General features: G+C 45.5%; 2 pseudogenes; one reads left to right on the forward strand and one right to left on the reverse strand.

Moving 5' to 3' along the window:
• Positions 1-10,292: 10,292 nt before the first annotated feature.
• On the reverse strand, positions 10,293-10,462 carry LOC116623484 (annotated as a pseudogene).
• A 7,479-nt stretch (positions 10,463-17,941) lies between these two features.
• LOC116623472 lies at positions 17,942-18,035 on the forward strand (annotated as a pseudogene).
• The last annotated feature ends 2,830 nt before the right edge of the window (positions 18,036-20,865 follow it).

Consider the following 20,865-nt stretch of genomic DNA (forward strand, 5'->3'; position numbering starts at 1 on the left):
AGAGCTAGTGGCTTGCGGGAGCCACTGGGGAGCGAGATCATCTAACAGCAAAAATATTCTTTCTCAGCAAATTGCTTGGAGCCAGGGGGATGAAGCTTCCAGGTGGGTGATACTACGCACCGAGTGGAAGGAGAAGGCAACCCTAACCTCGGGTTATTTTCTCTAATCTTGTAGGAACCAGCCACCCGTTCACAGACTGCTCTATATATTACAACATACATTTTTCCTTTTCCTAATCAGGTTTGTGTATCTTTCGTGATTGATTTTCTTTCACAAAACTCTTAATATTTTTCCAGATGCCTTCTACCTTTTGTCCTCCCAGCTGCCACTCACTCAAGAGAGGCTCTTCGGAACACATCAGACTAGAAATGGGTGTATTTTCTTCTTTGGTCTCAATTCCTCTCTACGGTTTTAAGTTATTTCATCTCCTTATTATTTTTATCATTTCAGTCGAAGTGGTGGCATTATTCAATTTTGCAAAGAACCTCAAAACCCACTTGGTTCTTGTCTCTATAACACAAAACAGCTTATTTGAAGGTATATGGTTTTTAAACTTAATATTAGGATTTATTTGTTTAATGTGTGGGATTGATTTGGTAGATGATTTTACATTGAAAGAAGGCTCGTGGGTTTGGTTGTGAGATGGAATTTTCAATTGCATTCCAGAGAGGCTGCCATCGGGGGCCGGCCAGGAAGCTTCCTGGAGACTCTTTCTCTGTTCCAAGCAAATGTAGATGTTGTCTTGGCTTCCTGCTCCCTGAAGCGCAGGGCCTGGGGTCTCTGCTCCAAGATCCTTCACCAACAGCTCCTTTGATGCACCCTGCCAGGCAGCAGGGCCCAGGGCGGGTGTGTGTGTGTGGGGGGGGGCGTGGGGGTAGACAAGGCCTCCAAGGTGAACCCACAAGAGGAATCTGTAGGGAGAAGTTCACCTGCACCAGTAGCCATTAAAATCGAGACCTCCACACCAGGGACTCCCGGTTTATTCCAAGTCATGGAGTTCCTTGGGACTCACTTTCTTCTGCCCACTTTTGCACAACCCTGGAGGACAGGAATCATGACGCTGTTTGGAGCAGATGATTTTTTTCTATTCTTGGTGTCACCCTACCTGTGCAGATGGACTGTCTTGAGCTGTGGTTCTTTGTGGTTTCTCAGATGACAGTCCTATGAGATTAAGTGATCAGAGGTACTCAGAGGTGACCACCTCGATAATCCACGCTTATGCTGCCTACACCTCCTGACTTGCCTCAGTCCCCTAGGCCCTCACTTCAGTTTCCCGGATTTGAACTCCCTGACAAGATGGTAGACCATGAGTTTTTCCCCATGCCATGCCTCACGGGGCACCCAGACTGAGGCTTAGGTGCTCTGGGGGTGGCAGACTGGTGGATGCCCAACCAGGCTTGGCCATTTCTCATTGGTTATCAGAGCATTCAGTGGCTTCTGAGTGAATGACTCTATGCCCTGTTGGTGCCTTGGGAAGGGTTTGGGGATATGAAAACATGGTCACAGGAGTTGGATACAAAAAATGACATCATTTGTACCCGTGCCAAGATGCTGCAGACCCAAGGGCTGCCTGGATCAAACACATGGCTGTGTCTCCATGGTATGTCAGGTGATGGGTGGGCCAAGTCTGAAGAGGCCAAGACCCCCTACTGCTCCGGTTCCACACATCTGCTTTCCACCTTGGAAGCGCCCTTCTCATGGCTATAGTCTTTGAACTCTGATGAGGTGTGTGAAACACCCCATCGACACATCATATCAGATATCTTTTGAAATGAAAATCTCTTAGATCAGTTTCAACTCATTCCAAATGTCACATGTATCCTCCAGGCTGAAAATCAATCTTCCCTCTACCCTTGATATTGTTTGAAACGCAGTGTAGGTCTTTTGGGCAGAGAAGCTGGCAAGATGGCGAATTGGGGATTGAGCTGGGGCTGGGTTCTGCCAGTACACAACCTGGACACTACTCTTCCTTCATCGCATTCAGGGTCCCACGAGCTTCTCCTCTTGTCCAGCCTCCTCTGCCTGGCATTGTCCTCCCCTCTCCTAAATTCCCCTTGTCTTTCCAGGACAACTCAAATCCTGCATTCACCTGCAGAATAAACTTAATTCTTGAATTCCATTCGGATCCCCCCAAAGCATGCAGTGTGAGTCACACAGCCTGGTTCTGCCTGGGGTGGTTCTTCAATGGGTTCATGTATGTGAATCTCATCTTACTAATGATCTTCTTCTTTCTCTGTGTCCCCAACAAGGTTCAGCTGACTGCCAGACACTGGAAGCTTGGCAAATCTTTGTGGTTTTTCTTACGGGTTTTGGAAGGAACGAAAGAGATGGTCTCAATATTTACTCCTCCTCTCCCACCGCTTCCAGATTCAATCCTGCCTCTCTCTATTCCAGCCACGTGTTTACTTGTGTGGATTTATGCGGACCCACTGCGTGACCCTGGAGATGGTAGTATCAGACCCACTGTTGGAGGGTTTGGTTAATCACCTGATATTTCTCCAAAGGCATTTGGCATAAAACAAAACAAATCAAATGCACAAATCTCATCATATATAAAACAAAAATGAACACCATAAAAAAGGGAGCAAAATTTAAGCTACAGTGGATATTAACTTTAACATATAAATAAGCCCGGGACTATTTTCTGATCCTATTTTGAAATGAGGGCTACTGTAAAATGAAGAAAGAAACTTAAAATAATAGCAATTTAAGGCAAAGTGTGTGTTATTAAAAGTTCGTGATGTTGAAGAGCCAAACTCCTATTCCAGTACGAGATTTAATACGTACTTCACACAAAAATAAATCATGTAATATTTTCATGGCAGACATAGAATTTTATGGCTTTTATGACTATCATGGAATTGGGATTCATATTTTATAGACAGCTCTAATAACATCAAGAAAGTGCTCTGGGAAAAATGGGGGCTTAGAGAAAGACAAGCGATCACTCAGCAGAAGCTGAAATCAAGCATAATTAAAGCCCAAAGGTAAGGCTGCTCCCCACACCATGGGCTCCCAGCAGGGCCTGGGCACGCACAGCTGGGACACAATCTTGGCAAAGTAGGACTCGCTCGGTGCTGGTTTGCTTGATCCTGGAAATGTCCATCGCTGGGGTGGGAAAACACTGGGAAGGATATTCTCAGGTTTGATGTCCTCGGCAGGGGGGCAACCTCAATGTTTGTGGGGAGCAGATGCAATTGTGGAGGTGCCCCTAAGACTTTTCATCTCACCCACCCATCATCCCGACAAGCACTGTTCCCCTGCTGCTGGACTGGCTGAGAAGGTGGAGAGAGCTGGAAGTGACCCAGCAGCGACCAGCAGCTGTTAGGCACCTTGCTGAACTTTGCAAGGATTATCTGCTTGAATCCTCACACCCACTCATCAGGTAGAGAGCTAGGGGTCCTTCTTGGTTCTCCTTGCCTGGGCACCAGCTCCCGGAATGATGCACTGGTGGGTGAGTGCCATGAAGAACACATGTCCTTGATGAGCTATGGTTGAAGACCTGATTCTCGAATTGTTTTCCCTTCTGAGCCACAGATTGAAAAATAGCTTCTACTCCTGGTGCAGACTGACCCATATGCTGGCCTCCGAGTGGCCTCAAACTCGAGCTACAGGCTGACCTTGACTCCAGTTCCATGTCACCGTTCTCCCCCCTCCCAGAGTGACCCTGAGTCTCCGTGAGCTCAGCCCCAGGCTGGCCCTCTAATGCAGTCCTGGTGCAAGTGCAGCAGCAGTCCAGAAGTGACAAGGAGAGACCGAGTGGAGGGCTCTCCATCACCTGGGCCACTTCCATTCCACCTCTGTGGAGGACATCATCTCTTGGCCATTCTCTGGAAACATGCCTTTCCATATCCTGGGATACATCTAGCTCCTTTCAGCACATCATGTGCTGATCTTATCTTCCATTCCCATTTGGGACCTAGACCCAACTCCCTGACTGTGACCTAATGCAGGTTCCTCCATGCTACCAGTCCCCATGTCTCATGTGTGAGGGGCACGAGCTTCCTATCTGCTCGCCCTGTTCTTCCTCTGGGGGCACCGCTGTGAGCACCAGCAGTTGGCAGAAGTGAAAGCTCTTTGTAAACTGGAACATGCTATGTGCAGGGAGAGTCTGGACATAATGACTTGTAGAACTCTTCTTTCCTTTTCCTTGGGGACCCAGGCAAGCATCAGGAAGACAGAGGGGCAAAGCAGGAGTCTGCCCTGGGGTTCCCACCTGATGTTTCTACCTCCTTGCACCTATAATTATCTCTCTCTCTCTCTATCTAATTATCTATCTATCATCTATCATCTACCTATCATCTATCTATCTATCTATCTATCTATCTATCTATCTATCTATCTACCTATCCATCCATCATCTATTATCTATCTATCCATCCATCCATCTATCATCTATCTATCATCTGTCTATACATCCATTTATACATCCATTCATCATCTATCTACCTCTCTATTATCTATCTATCATCTATTTGCTCCACTTTTGCTCTCTATTAGGCAAGTAGCCATCATACCTTGTTTGAATCTGACGAGATAGTCCTGAATCTGTCACCACAATATCATGTCTCTGCTTTTACCCCCATCCACTTCCTCCTATTCTCCCTTATACCCTCAACTTTGTGAGTTTTTATACAAGTGTCTCCTTGGCACATAGATCTACATCCCACTACACTTCTTTTTAAATATTTTATTAGGCTGTAATTGACATACAGCATTGTATTAGTTTCAGGTGTACAGCATAACGATTAGATGTTTGTATATGTTGCAAAATGATCACCACACTAAGTCTAATTAACATCTGTCCCCATACATAGTTACAATTTTTTTCTTGTGGCAAGTATTTTTAAGATCTATTCAGTTAGCAGATTTCAAGCATGCAACACACTATTATTACTTACAGTCATCACACTGCACACTACATCTTCAGGACTACTTTATAATTGGAAGTTAGTTCCCTTTCACCCCCCACCTCTTCTGCTCACCACCCCCACCCCCCGCCCCGGCTGCTGCCAGTCTGTTCTCTGGATCTATGAGCTCAGTTTTGTTTTGTTTTGTTTAGATTCCACATATAAGTGTGATCATATGGTATTTATCTTTCTCTGTCTGACTTATTTCACTTAGCCTAATATCCTCTAGCTCCATCCATGTTGTCATGAGGAGCAAGATTTCCTTCTTTTTTTATGGCTGAATAATATTCCAACAGATAGATCGATTGATCTATTTATCTCTCTATATATCATATATATATCACATATATATATCAGATCTGTCTATCTATATCTATATCATATATATATCACATTTTCTTTATCCATTCATCTGTCAACGGATACTTGGGTTGTTTCCATATATGGCTATTGTAAATAATGCTGCAGTAAACAGGGGGGTACACATATCTTTTTGAATTGGCATTTTTGTTTTCTTTGGGTAAATACTCAGAAGTGAAATTTCTGGGTCATAGGGTAGCTCTATTTTTAATTTTTTGAGGAACCTCCATATCATTTTCCACAGTGGCTACACCAGTTTGCATTCCCACCAGCAGTGCATGAGGGTTCCCCTTTCTCCGCATCCTTGCCAACGCTTGTCATTTCTTGTTTTTTTAATAATAGCCATTCTAATAGGCATCAGGTGATATCTCACTGTGGTTTTGTTTTGCATTTTCCTGATGACTAGTGATGTTGAACACATTTTCATGTACCTGTTGGACATTTGTATATCTTCTTTGAAAAAAATGTCTATTTGGATCTTCTGCCTATTTTTATAATCAGTTTTTTTTCTCTCAAGTTTTATGAGTCCTTTATATATTTTGGATATTAACTCCTCTCAAAATGTATGATTTGCAAGTATTGATTGTCTCTCCTTGGGTAGGTTGCCTTTTCATTTTGTTGATGGTTTCCTTTGCTGCGAAGACGTGCGACTTTTTGAATTTGACTCGTCTGTCCACTAGTACTGCTCTGCACGGGTGCATAGGATTCTGTAACAGTGTTCCTGTTCTGCTCTCGGAAGGATGGGAGCCCCACCTCTGATAGCACCTGTAGGGGTGCACGCAGGAGGAAGCTTGTGCTCTGAAGCCTGAGAGCCCAACAGTCCCCTTCCCCGTGCCGGGCCCTGGCCTGTCTCTCAGGCAGCACTCTCGTGAGGACTGACCTCTCTGTAACCAGTGCAAGCCATCATGAATGGGAGGCCCAAGTCTCAGTTGTGGCCCCATATGCGAGGTACTTGAGGATGGCACATCATCCCTGGGACTCAGGTCCTAGGAGGGATGCAGTCCTGGCTGGGGGCTAAGGCCCCGTGGGGATGCCACCACCCAGAAGGCATCCTTTCTTCTGGAAGCCACGGCCCCAGGCTTCGGCCTTGCTCCAATCCTGCCTCTTCCTAAATTCTGGAATAGATGTCAAGTGCTGCCTAAGAAGGGCAGCTCCTTAGGATGCTGAAAACCTCTCTTTAAAGGTTTATGGTCATTGACATTCTTATTAAATTGCTTTGATAAAATATTCAGCTACAGCCCCTCCAGTTGACTCTAACTTGGTAAGATATAATTTGCAATTGATTATTGCTCAAACATTCCTGGCACCACATTACGATCTGCTCATACATCTCGCCCTCTCTCTACCAATTTGGAATGGAGGGGGAAAAAAATGGTTTCTTCGACCTTTGACCTGGCTGAGGTGGGACCATTAGGTCATTAGGACCATGAGGAATCCAAACACCCCCATCTGCAGCCCATAGGGACAGAAATGGAGATGGGCAGCTCTGAACTGAGCTTGTTTTTTTTTTTTTGTTTTTTTTTTTTCCCTCTTGGTAAGATACAGGTATTTTTTCAGAGTTGGAAAATGTCTTGAATAAATGAGCTTCGTATATATATGTTTTTAATGTGATTTGCCTGTATTTATTTGGGTGATCACAATTTATGCCAAGTGAAAAGGTTAAGAGTCCTGGAAACTGAATTATTCCATTTATTTGCAGACATGATACAGTGCAGGACAACAGAAGGGTGCATTCTTGTCTTGCCCTGCCCCTGACCTTGCCCCTGACCTGGAGGTGCCTCCCCAGCCAGGCCGGCAGGGGCAACCACCCTCAGGGCTGGTGTGTGCTCATTAAGTAAGCATTTAATGTGTATTTACCCAGTGTTCTCGCCTCCAAGCCTAAACTCCCAAGGAAGGGGAAGGACCACCTGAAAAGGAGTGGTGGCCACAGCCCCTCCTCCTCCCTGGTGTCAGTGTGCAGACTTCTCTTCACGTAGGTAAGTTCCTCACATTGGCACACCAGCCCTGGGCAGAAGCAGGCAGGCGGGCTGGGCTCCCAGTTCACAGGGATGACCCTGGGGCCCTCAGAATTCTCACGCCTTGCTCAGAGTGAGGCCTCCAGCCCACGGTAGAGGGGCTGAGACCAGGTCTCCAAGGCCCTGGCATGACACTCTCTGTCCCCTTTCCTGTCCCCAGCCAGGCCCGTTTTCTTGGGGCCTCTGGGAGAGACTGAGCAGCTTCTGACTCCAAGGAAAGGCTCTTACAGTGAAGGACCAGCCTGGGGAAAGGCTTGGCCAGAGGGAACGTCTGAGGCTGGGGACTCCTTATGCGCCCCCCCCCCCCCCCGCCGCCGATCTTCTCTCCTTCCTGCGCACATGGCTACCTCCATGGGCCTGAGCCAAGCCTCCAGCTTCCTCTTTGCACCCATGGTCCCTGGGCTGTGGCCTCTTGGCTTGCTCCCCCCTCACTTTCATATTACCCTGGAGTAATTGGATATTGGCAACCAATTACTGAATTTTTCACGTCGGCTTCATCAGTGACTCTTAGACAACTGTGCCAGAGTCTCTTTCAATGAAGAGAAGAATTATAGTAATTTGCATTAATGTTCTGTGAGACCTGGAAAGCCCAGGCACTCGGCCTGCTGGGGAAGGGGGGAGGAAGGAGATCGGAGCCCTGGCCCCTGCTGCACGGGAATAAGCCTCCCCTCTATCTGCTTCCGTCCTGACCCCAAAGATGCGCCCCCTTCCGCCCCCTCCAAAACGCTCACCTATTTGCCTCTGACTCATTCCTGATGAATAGGGGAGATTTTGCCTCTGGATACAGGAACTGGGGAGGGCTTCCTGGGGTGCATGCAGACATGCAGACCCAGTGGGAAATCAGCTCAGTAGTTGGGGAGGAGTAGGAGAGGCTGGTGCCAGGAAGGGGTGGAGGCTGAGGAGGTGGACGGAGCCAGGCTTGTCGCCCTGGTCCCCCGGGGAAGTCACGAGTACACAGTTCCCCTGCATGCTGGTGGAGGGTATTCTCTGGCCAAGGGAGTGTGGGTGACCCAGGGCAGGCCAAAAGCACAGGGGAGTCAAACAGCTCAGGAGTAAAGGACAGGAGTTAGTGGATAAATGCCCCAGGCCCCCATCCCCCCAGCAAGACAACCTTAGTTCACGCCTCTCAGAGGCCGCCTGCTGTGGGATGTGGCTCAAGTTGTCCACAGAGGTCACCTGATCTGTAACTCACCCTCTCTTGGATTTCTTCTCTTCCCTGGCTCTGGTCCCTACATCCCAAATCACAGCTTGCCCATTTCCGTGTCTCAGGATTTATTTCTGTAGAAACCCAAACTAAGGCAAAGCCTTGACCAGCAAGTGCAAGGTATTTGAAGACAGGGCAGTTCTGACCAGGTGGCTGAGGATGCCGGCGTCCTGGATTTTCAGCCTTGGGAAGAAGCCAAAGGCCTCCACACTGATGGCCAGGCCCAGCGAGCAGCCTGTCCCGCTGTCCCGCCGTCCTGCCGTCTCTGCTCTCCGCCAGGCCTCGGCCCACATGTGCTCTGGTGGTGGGCAATGTGATTTATCTGGAGTGTCTGGGCTGAGGAAGGGAGATGAGCATTTCTCCCTAGGAGGGATTTTCAGCTCATTTCACAGATAAAATCAATCAGATCTAAAGGGCACTCACTGAGGCCGCAAGAGGGAAACCCAAGCAGCAGGGGCCAGATGGGAGGCTTTTCCCTCCCTTTGCGTCTGGCTCTACCTTGGCCCGAGGGCAGCAGGGGCCAAGGGCTCTCGGGCTGTGGAAGCCACAGAAGCTGGACTCCTCTTCAGGATAATTGGCACAGGCCTGACTCGGGAAGCTCAGACGGAGGATGGGTTGCCGCTAGTGGAGGAGGAAGGGGCTGGATGAACCGGCAACCTTGCCATCAGTCATCCCAAAATGCACTTCCTTTGTTTTCTGCATGGTGTTGGCTGGGGGTGAGGGGATGGTGAGGGCACAGTAACCAATTATAAATGCACCTGTTCCTTTCATTTTCCTTGAGGATACCGAATGGAAGTATTCAGAAGCAGAAGTGGATGGCTAAATGGCGATGGCAGGGCCAGCTCTGTTGGCCATTGGGTGGTAGGGGGTTTCTCTTTGTCTCCAAGTGTCCACATTGAGGAAAAGCATTGGGACATCTAGCCCCTTCTAGGCTGGCTGGGGTCAGTCCTGCTGCCCAGGAACTGGGGACTTGTTCTGATACTCACCCTGCCTAAAATCTACCTATACTCTCCACCTCTGGCATTCACACATCTGGAACATTCTGCAGCAGCTCTGCGGTGTTGGACCAGGAAGTTTAGAAGGAATCTGATGGAGCAGGTACCCAGTTTCCTTTTGTAGCTTTAAGTTGATAGCCTTGGTCTCATCCCGTTTTCCCAGTTCCTTGCAGGCGGGAGGGAGACCACTGCATCCTTATGAATGAATGGTCACTCTTTCCAGTCTCTTAAAAGACCCAGAGAGGCTAGGTTGAAAAGGCCTATATCTCTTATGAGTGTCTCCTGTTCTCATCCAAGGAAGCAGTGTGGGGAGCAGGGCTAGGGACCTGGTGGGCAACAGGCCAGCTTCTGCAGGGAGAGAGCTGAAGGTGCCTACCAGGCATCCATGCCCCTTCTTCTGGAATCAGTAGCTGGTTTATGCTGGAGACCACTTCTCCTCTCCTTTAGTTCATGTGGTTCAACTGGACCAGCCCAAGTGATGGTTACATGACCTAAGCCAAGCCAATCAGAACATCTAAGTCTTTAAAGGGGAAAACACTTCAGATAGAGATATCATCTCTCCTCCAGTTGCTGAAAGGTTTGGATGGAAGGTTGGAGTTTCTGGCAGCCATCTTGGCATCATGAGGCAAAGGCCTACCTCAGAACGGAGCCAGTGCAGAGGAAAACTGAGGGAGAAATGGAGAGAGTCAAATGACATTGTTTGGGATGAGGGATCCAGCAGGGCCTGAAGCCCTAGTTCAGGACTCCTGAACTAGTTCTGGACTCCTGTATTGTAAACTTACAAATTATTATTATTATTATTATTATTGCTTCAACCAGTTCATTTTTGAATATTCTTGTCATTTGCAACTGGTATGTGGAGAAATACCTATGACTCAAAGGTCATATTCCCATCCACGGGTTTCAAAAAATGCATTTCATTTAAACTGATAAGAACAGATACTACACTTGATCTTAGCCAAAAGGCCGAGAAGCGATAAAATACATTTCATTTAAATGAACAATTACTCAGGTTTTAAGAAAACAAATCCAATTTTTGTCCTTAAGGGGCTTATAGTCAGGAGTGGAAAACAGACTCCCTAGAAACTACCTTCAATCTAAGGAAGTAGATTCTCAGAAGTTATTGTTAAAGGAGTGCCTAAAAATGTACACATTAATTAATGTATGCTAATTAGCAGTTGAAAGCAATATGATGTGGGAACACAAAGAAGCAAGCGATTAATTCTGACTGAAGACACCAAAGAAGGCTCAGAGGAGGGGTGGTATTTAATCTTGCCTTGAAAAATAGGTAGGATAAGAAGAGAATGAGTGAATAAATTAATTAATAACTTCAGGCAACACGTTTATCTTAAGTGGTCCTACTATGTGCTGGGTGCGGTCAAGTCACTGGCAAGGCAATAAAAGGTCAGGCTGTGTGTATGTCATCCCCCTACAGGCTAGCACAGAGGAGGGTTCCTGCCGATGACTTACAGTGGAAAGCACAGCATGCAGAGGAAGAGCTGATTCTAGCCGGGGGCTTAGGATAGTCACCCGGAAGGAGAATAAAGATGGGTCACTTATGCAGAGATGAAGGGAGTCATTCTAAGAATAGAAAACATCCTGGGGAAAATCTTCAGAATTGGAGAAATGAAGAAACTTGGTGGCTACTCTGGGCGAGGAGTTGACTATGGGCAGTGGTGGGTGAGGAAGTCTTGGAGAAGCTAGAACACTCAGCTAAGGATTGGTAGCGTTATGTGACAGGTGGATGGGAAGCCATTGGAGACCGTAACCAAGAGCATAATGTCCAAGTCGGCCTGAGATTAATCCGTTCATGGGAGGAGTTACTAGAGGGAAGAAGGCTGGACTCTTGAATGCAAGTGGGAGAAACCAGAACCAAAGTCGGTGCTCAGGGTCAGGGAAGGAAGTGGTGTTGCCAGAGACCCTGGGACAAGGGACTTGGCACCGGGTCAGGCTTCCCCTGACCAAGGGAGCCAGCTTTCTCCATGTGGGGAGTGAGGAACGTGCCCTCCAGTGCTTCTGGGCCCACATCCTGGCTTTAGCACAAGGGAGAAAAGGATTTTTTTTTTTTAAGATTTTATTTATTTATTTATTTGTCAGAGAGATAGATGTAGATAGAGAGAGAGCACACAAGCAGGGGGAGTGGCAGGCAGAGGGAGAAGCAGGCTCCCCACTGAGCAGAGAGCCCGACGTGGGGCTCGATCCTAGGACCCTGGGATCATGACCTCCACCAAAGGCAGACGCTTAACCGACTGAGCCACCCAGGCGTCCCAGGAGAAAAGGATCCTTTCCTTTGTTCCAGTTTGGAACTATTCCGGAAGACAAGGCTGACTGGCCTATTTTGGGTCTTGTGCCTACACTGAACGATTATTCAGACAGGATAGTGAACAAATGATTAGCTCAGCTTGGATCAAGGGTTTACCTTCAGCCAGGACACAGAAATTAGGGATGAGGGGGAGCCCTTATTATCCCCTCTCCTTCAAGTGGCAAATATCCCAGGGATGGCCTCTGGGGAGACTCTCCTGAGCCATGAATCCCTGGTGATCTGTGTCTGCTTTGTAGACCTGGGCATGGTCCAGGGGGACATTTGGGTCCTGAGTGAGATTGGTGGGAAGAGGGGTGGAGACACGGGAGGGGTCGGGAAGCAGTAATGTGGGTAGATGCTGACCCAGTGGTACCTGGGCTCTTCACCCACATACTCCCACACAGAGTGCTCAGAAGCCTGTGGCGGGAGGCTGGCCTCCATGCCTGTTGCATACCCTCCCCAGGTGGCCTGCTCGAAGCTGGAGGGTGCGACACCTTCTGCCCACAAGCACTCAGAGCTGCTCCAACAATTTTAGCAAGGGAATGGCACACTCTTGTCAGTCTGTTTGAGGTTTTTTAATACGGCCTAGATATTATGTTGACAAAAGCATGGGGGAAAGTCAGATTTAATGGGCCACCTCTTCATCCCATATGAAGCCAGTCTTGGTGGAGAAATGATACAGTTTTAAAAAGTAGGAGCCCCAGAGGAAATATTTACCCACTTGGGGCTTAGGGCTAAAATCCTTGCAATGCACCAGCTAGAATTATGCCCTCTGTGTGAGGTGACAGCAATTAGGTTGGCACCCCCGGCTTTGGCCCCAGCAGCCTAGCCGACAGACACGTCAGATTAATACATCACCAGGTATGAAAGCACAGTTAGAATTTGACTGAGGTACTTCCAGCCTGAGAAAGAGAACGATTTATCAATGCAAACTTAATAACATCTATTTGAATCTAACTAAAAATCAATATTTCATTACCAAATTGTTAGTGAGAATGAAGAAAAATTGCGGAAGTCGGGCAGTTTGGTGCTAGGGAAGCGTCCGGAGTTCAACGTGAAGACGGAATGATTCATGAGGCCGCGTTGGAGTAAGGGTGAAGGAGGACGAGTGGAGAAAACTTGGAGGGGCCCCCTCGCTCATGACCTTGGCCATGAGAGGGGGAAACACAAGAAAATGAGAGTGACTGTCAGTTCCCTTCAGGGATGGAGCCCTCCATAAATCACAGGGAGCCAGCCCAGGGAGAGCAGACGAGCAGCGCTGGGGCGGAGGGGCTAGCAATTTAACTCTTAGGACCCTGACATCTGAGTTGGGCTTCTGTGGATGGGAACAGATAATGAACGGGTAAATCCGGGTTGGGGAGAGGTTACCTTGTGGTTGGTTTATGCATAACAAAGAAGGGGGGAGAGAGACTATGCACACTTGTCGTCCAGCTCGTCCAGCGGATGCCGCTAATCTCCAAACCAGCACACTTTCCATTCCCATCAGAAAAGTGGAAATGACAGCTTGTGTCTTGTCTGACACTAACATAAATCAGCTAGTTGGAAGGTCTGCTCAGGTGAGGTTTTGGTAAAGATTTTCAGTCTGAACATACAGATCGGAAAATGCTTCGCAGTACCGTAACTGGAGTGGAGTCTCAACATGAATAAAATCCTGGAATTTGTGCCCAAATCTGAGATATAAATAGAACCTGAGGATTTGTCTTTGCCTGTATCATTGATCTCGTCCCACTCTGTATTTGGTGTCATTATGCTGGCCGTGTTTGGCTAGCAAGACATTGGAAGAAAATGCATTTGTTCTTTAGCATGAAAAAAAGAAGAATCACATAGATGTGCTACTTATATGTAGTGAGTCCACAAATTAAAAGGGGGCCTCTGCTCACTTTATTCACTGGGTTGCTGTGCACAGGACCCCACAGCACCTCCGCTGGAGATCACAGTGCCCACCTGTGCACCTGCATTTTGGAAATCATGGGAAAAACAGTGTATTTAACCTTATTGGCTTATGTCTCAGGATCTTGTTCAATATAATTCCCTTTAAAACATGAGGGTTAGCTTCTTGTGCCCAAAAGAAAATGTGCTGTATTTTGACAGAAGTTAGGAATACACTTTGTGAAACTTTTTTCTAGAGCACAGCTGGTCTGCATGGCAATAAAGGATTTGAAGCTGTGGGTTGACCATAAAGTACGTTGGTTGTTCCGGGAATATGATAGGCAAGGGCAGAAAATTCTTCACATCCACTTGTTATAGGAATAAAAAGTGCCATCCCCATCCCGAGCTCCTGGGGATATAGTCATAGACCCTACAGGAACCTAACACTTATATCCAGGCACATAGTAGTCATCAACATTTGGAAGCACAGATCCTATGTCAGGTACTCTCCTGAGCTCTTTCATGAATTTCTTCATTTGCAGCCATGCGAGGTAGGTACCATTCCTATTGTCCCCGTTGCACAGAAAGGAACTAGGGCCGGGGATGCCAACTGACCTCCCCCAGCTCTGACAGGAAGTCACAGAGCAGGATTCAAACTCCATTTCACCCTCCAAGCACATCACCTTCCTGCCCCCACTTGCAAGGATGCTGTGAGGTCCAGGTCAGGTTTTGGTCTGTGCGAACATCCTTGTCACATCTGAGCCTCTTCTTCAACAGGGCGCACTTTTGTTCTGAGTCAGCATCACACGTGACATGAGCCAGCAGTCCACGTGGGGTCATGCTCCTCACTGTTGCTGAGTGTCTGCACTTACCTATCTCATAATTTTCAGTGAAGCTAGCCCAAGGATTGTTGAAAGCCTCAGCCCTGTGCTTATATATAACACTTTGGGGACAAGGCCAGGAGTCCAAAAATGAATTAAAGCACCACAGTCTCTGTAAAGCCACCTATGGTATATCTTGACAAAAGAATGGTCAGCCCACCCCTGAGGTCCTAGCAATCATCCAGTTTAGGGTGGTTGCCCAAGGGCATTCTGCAGAAACCAGTGTCTGTGACCTTCTTCGCAGGATTCACATGCAGGGAGGCTCGCCTATGGGAGGGTTAGGGCAGATATCTCAGGAGTTGGCAAGACAGGTCATGTTACCCACCAGAGATTGGGAATATGAGTTGGAACTGACTCTAGTCTAGTAATCAGGAGGGAGTAATGCCTCTGAGAATGTGTCTCTAAAAGTCTTTTCCAAAACTGCAGGGTCCTGGTGCATTTTTCAAGATGGCAGCAGTAACCTGGCTGGGAATGTGCACTGGGGCCATGTGCAGGGACCCCCTTCCATTCACCCTCATGGAGTTGGCGGTGGGAAGTCTGTGGGGAAAGATCTTGATTGCCCTTAGTGCCAGGACACAGCATCCAAACACACCACAGGTATAGCTCTAGTTGAAAATTGGCTATAGAATCCCATTTGCATTGGAACCATGATTTGCTGTCTGGAAACACAACAACTTTAAAGTGAAAAGAAAGCAAAAGCCATAGAAAGCATCTAGTCAAACAATCTCACCTCAAATTGTCTCACTTGCATGGTGGCCACACTAACAGGCAAAAACATTTAACGGATAGGATATATAGAAGGTTGATACCACACACTAGCACAGCTTGGAATCGGCGGCTGCAACCCATCAACTCCCAGCTGAGCATGCTGAAGGAAGAAGGGTCTTGGTGAAACTTGACCTTGCCCAAGCTTATCAGCACCTGTTTGTCAGTGACATGCTGGCTTGCACTCATCACTCACCGAGGGCCATTTTGAGTTAAGTGCCTTCATTTGGGGATCTGTATGGTCCCTGGACTTTTCCAAGGCTTCCCAGAGAATTTCGGGAGGGGTCCTACATTCCAGTAAAATTCTGGCTTAGGATTCAATAGATAAATGCACAGAAATGCTTGGGAAAGTGGCTGTGTTGTGTACCACTGAAGAAGAGAATATTTGAACTTGGAACTCTCGATGAAGGGTATGTAAGCTGTAGGGTGTGTAAGCTGTTATATCCATGTAGAAGAAGGTGGGTCTCTCATGACTCACTTATAAATTGTGAAATACTACAGGAAGTCAAATTAAATGAGGTATTTGAAGCAAAGTACTTTACACCAGTTCCAGTACAGCATGAGTGATTGATACATAATAGTAATCATAATTGCTTTATTATTTCTATCACTATGGCCACTACTCCTAATAGTGCTTCCCCTACAGTTATTTTTTTAATTTAATTTAATTTTATTATGTTATGTTAGTCACCATATAATACATCATTAGTTTTTGATGTAGTGTTCCATGATTCATTGTTTTCGTATAACACCCAGTGCTCCATGCCGTACATGCCCTCCTTAATACCCATCACCAGGCTAACCCATCCCCCCTCCCCCCTCCCCTCTAAAACCCTGTTTGTCTCTCAGAGTCCATAGTCTCTCAAGGTTCATCTCTCCCTCCAATTCCCCCCCCCATTTTTCCCTTCCTTCTCCTAATGTCCTCCATGCTATTCCTTATGTTCCACAAATAAGTGAAACCATATGATAATTGACTTTCTCTGCTTGACTTATTTCACTTCATATAATCTCCTCCAGTCCCATCCATGTTGATGTAAAAGTTGGGTATTCATCCTTTCTGATGGCTGAGTAATATTCCATTGTATATATGGACCACATCTTCTTTATCCATTCATCTGTTGAAGGGCATCTCAGCTCTTTCCACAGTTTGGCTATTGTGGACATGGCTGCTATGAACATTGGGGTGCATATGGCCCTTCTTTTCACTACATCTGTGTCTTTGGGGTAAATACCCAGTAGAGCAAATGCTGGGTCATAGGGGAAGGGCTTCCCCTACAGTTATTACTTAAATTTGTTTGGGTTTGCTTTGACTATTCTCACCTAAATTCACTGAGGCCTTATACACACAACCAATTACTTCATAATTTGCAACATTTCATCTAGATGGCTCTCTCGGTATTTAAGAATGATGGGGATGTCAAGAAGAAGTGCTCTTCAGCTGTAAAGAAGAACAAGGTATATCTTCATCTACCATGATGGAATGATTTCCATGATATATAGTTTTGTGAAACAAAGCAAGATAGAGAAAAGTGTATATGGTATGCTATTAATAACTTAAGAAAAGGGGATACAAATACATATTTCATATTAAATTAGTGAAGTTATAAGCCAGAGGTATAATTATGAAGGGAGGGAAGAAAAAGAGTGGAAGGGAAAAAGAGAAAAGCTGGACTTGTCTGATTATATCTTTTTTGAAATACTCAGTTTGAAATGAGATAAATATTTTACATTTTACCAAACACAAATAACTCAATAAAAAAGTAGCTCCTAAAAACCAAGAACAAAATGAAACAGATGAAATGGAATGTGTGTACAGTTGATCATGTAACCTACAGAGAGAATTTACTTCAGGTGAATTTAAAACAAAGTCCTTAGTGGGTTATATCCTAAGAACAAACAAACAAACAAAACAAAAAATAAAAATAAAATAAAACTGCAAACATGGTTTTCAATTTCACATTGTTAGGGGTAGTGGTGACATTGGTATTGTTATTCTGAAACTGACTTTCTCTCATACACGTATGTATTAGGAAAAAGTGATGAAGTAATTATGTTAACATCATTAGAATATCATTAGCCTAAGAAAAAAATATATAAATATAAACCCAAAATTAAAAGCTAAATTGGAATTAAAAATGCCTGTTTGAATTTGTGATGTATTTTCTTTTGGGGAAGGAGAATTTTTTCCTATCTGTTCACTAAAAAGACCTAAATACAATGGTCAGCTCAGTAGTATTAGGTATCCCTACCACCAAATTATGGTCTCTAAATACCATTTTCCACCAAAATGGCTGAGTAGAGACTGATTGTAGAGGTTGAACCTAGAATACCTTGTCTTATACAAAAGCAAGAAAGCTGTCAAGGATGACTGGAGTCATGTCAAAAGAACATAGATGCCAATTTGAGGTGTCTACTGGCCAAAGACATGACAAATTTTGCTGACCAGGGAGTGTCAATGTAAATGCTAACTACAGCAGACTGAAACACATCAAACCTGTCAGAATCCAGCAGTTTATAGTGATACTTAAACAATAGAATTGGCCCCCTTTGGAGGCCAGACAATCCACTCATTATTCTGAAGACTGGTAAATAGGGAAAGAATTCAGCATTTAACTTGCCTTTTCTATAAGAATGTACCTCAAGACTATACTTTCAGGGATCATTTCTATAGTTTGTTTCTATAAGAATGTACCTCAAGGTAACCATGTAGTTAATAAAAGAAAATTACCTTTTATACAATACTTGCAGCTAATTAAGGAAGAAAGAATGATAGAATCCGATCCCTGAATAAAAAAATGGATTCAGGCAACAATTTTTAATGACAAAAGAAAAACACAAGCAAGCATTACATGCTTCCTGACAGAAGTACACAGGGCCACCTGTCAAGTGGTCTTGCCAAAATCATAGCCAGCTTCTAGATTGAAGTCCCAGTTTATGAGAAATACAGGGAATAGAGAAACATGTTAAAGGACACAGTGGAGATGCAATCAGCAAACTTCAGCATAAAAGACAAATGACATGGTTTCTTCAACAAATAAAAATATAGGAAAGAAAATAGAGGAAATTTAGTAAGTAAAATTTGAAAAAACCATTTGTAAACAAATAAATACGTAAATAAAATCCCCCCTTGTGTCTACTAAATGTTTGAAAACTTACTGGATATTTGATGATGTCAAGAAATTATTCTCATTTTCTAGGTGTACGTTTGTTGTTTTTTAGAAATACAAACTGAAATATTTATTGATGAGAGAACGTGATACCTGGGATTTGTGTGTGCCACAGTAGTTCACTTTGGTCGTGGTGGGAGGGTTATAAGTTCGGGGGCAATAAAGCAAAGAAGACAGGCCATGGTGACAATTGTTGAAGCTGAGTGAAGTGTAAATTGGATCTCATTGTATTCCCTTTATCGTGTGTGTGTTGAAATTTTCCACAATACAAGTTAAAAAGAAAAAAAGTATGTTATGTGATAAGCCTTGTTTCTCACACATCTATTGATTGATTACATGTATGTGGCCTGGTACCATGCTAAGCAAGGGCATGAAAAGTTTGCAGTGACATGGTCCTGTCCTCTAGGAGCTTGCTGCAAGTGGGGAGATAAACCCAGGGTGGAGGGAAGGGTGGATGTGCCAAGAGTATGGAGGAAGGAGAGCAGCTCTGTTGCAGAAGCCACTTCCCTAGGGTCCTTTGCCTCCTGACCCCTCAGCAGAGTCACAGAAAGAAGGGTGGGGAAGACCCCTAGTGTAATAGCTTACATCACTAAGGGTATTCCTTCTTGGCTAGTGAAAATATGTGCTGAGGAATCAGGTTACACCCAGTGTATCTCAATCCTTTATTTCATGGGTGGACCATCGAGTCACGAGAGTGTGCGGGTCTGGAATAACACCTTAGAGTAAGCAAAGATCATGTGCCCACTAGAACACATGGCAACCTTGAGTAAAGTCCTGTCCTTAAGGAGGTCAATGCTATCTGAGACTCCACGGGGACTGGGTGGGTAGAGAAAACCCTGTGAACGTAATTTAACCCCTGCATTGGTGTTCGTGATATTTCTGGTTCAGGAAAGCATGTCTTAAAACAGAAAAGGGAAAAATCGCTGCAACGGGTAACTGGGGAGGGCTATCAAGTATCCCAAGTATCATGTTCCAGGGGAGGAAAATAATGTTCCCTGTACCCTCCCAAGTTCTCAGCTGAGACCACCCTCCGAAACAAAGGCAAATTAACAAGAGAAGAAAGAACAAGAGAAGAAAAAGAAGCAGATGTTTATTAACACGTATACCTCCTGTATATATGGGAGATACCGGGGCAATAAGGGTAAACCTCACACATGGCTAATGTCCATTGTGTCCCTTTGCCCACTGAGATTGAGCTTAGATGCTATTAGCTCTACATGATTTCCTCTGACTCAAGCTTGTACTGCAGCAATGAAATGTAGCCTGGTGGGCTCTCCATCTTTGGGGCTCACCCCACACTCACCAAGGGCTTGGTGCAGAAAGCAGACGAGTAATGACTACACCAGTGGGTTCTGCCCATGGTGTGGTCCCACCCTTGGGGATGCAGAATACTGAACTGGCCTCCACCCAGCTCAGCTGGGGTATGTAGAGTGTGTCATCGGAAGTCAATCTTTGAAAAAGGGGAAAGAAAAGCTGAAGGTGTAAATAGGAGTTATCCCGGAACCAGCTATAAGTGTTGAGGGGAGAATGGGTTCATCTAGGGTATTTGAGCACATTTTCTGCTGTCACTCTGTGTCAGAACCACAACAGCACGAACACGTGGGCACTAAAGCTAGCCTTGAACTTGATGGTGTAGAGATGGGGTTTGATTTTACATAACATGCTTAATAAGGAAAATCACTGAAGAAGTCTTGGGAACTAGGAAGCTTGGGAGAATCAGGGTTTCCCAGTCTTTATCTTCTTTACCATTGTGTCCTTGGACTGGTTAAAGCAAGAAGGAACGTACTAGACAACATGAAACTGGGGGCCCTTTCTCGAACATCAACGGAGAATCTTTGATTCAAGTCCCATTCGTCCCTCATGCAAACACAAAGAGATTTCTTGGGGGATTTTATAGGATACGCTTGTCACTTCCACACACAAGTTACAGGAAGTCCTCTGGCTTTTTCTTACTATTGTGTTCAAAGATGTCGCAGGTCATCATTAACCATTTTAATGTCCTTTAAGGACATACAACTGTTTCCATGAGTAGGCAAAAAGAGAAAGAGAGAGAGAGAGAGAGAGAGAGAGAGAAAGGCTGTGTTAGAGTGAACATTGTCTCTGTAGCTGCTGTGTGAACACATTAGGTTAAGAACACAGAAAAATGTGTGTGCACGTGTGTGTACCTGTGTGCAAAGTGGGCATATTTTCATGCTCAAGGAGGATCCTGAGATGTGAGATTTTTTTATGTGGGAATTCAACCCTTTCATGTCTTGCCTTAAAAGCTAAATAGCTTGATCATCTGTGTGTGCGTGATGCAGAATGCACCTAAAACCCCTTGACTGAAAGCTTCCTGGGATAGCTGTCTTAACTGGGCTTTAAAATACAGAGACGCAGGAGCCTCTGTGATCTCAAATT

The sequence above is a fragment of the Phoca vitulina genome, unplaced genomic scaffold (genome assembly GCF_004348235.1).
Source record: "Phoca vitulina isolate PV1807 unplaced genomic scaffold, GSC_HSeal_1.0 scaffold58, whole genome shotgun sequence".
In the NCBI taxonomy this organism is placed as follows: domain Eukaryota; kingdom Metazoa; phylum Chordata; class Mammalia; order Carnivora; family Phocidae; genus Phoca; species Phoca vitulina.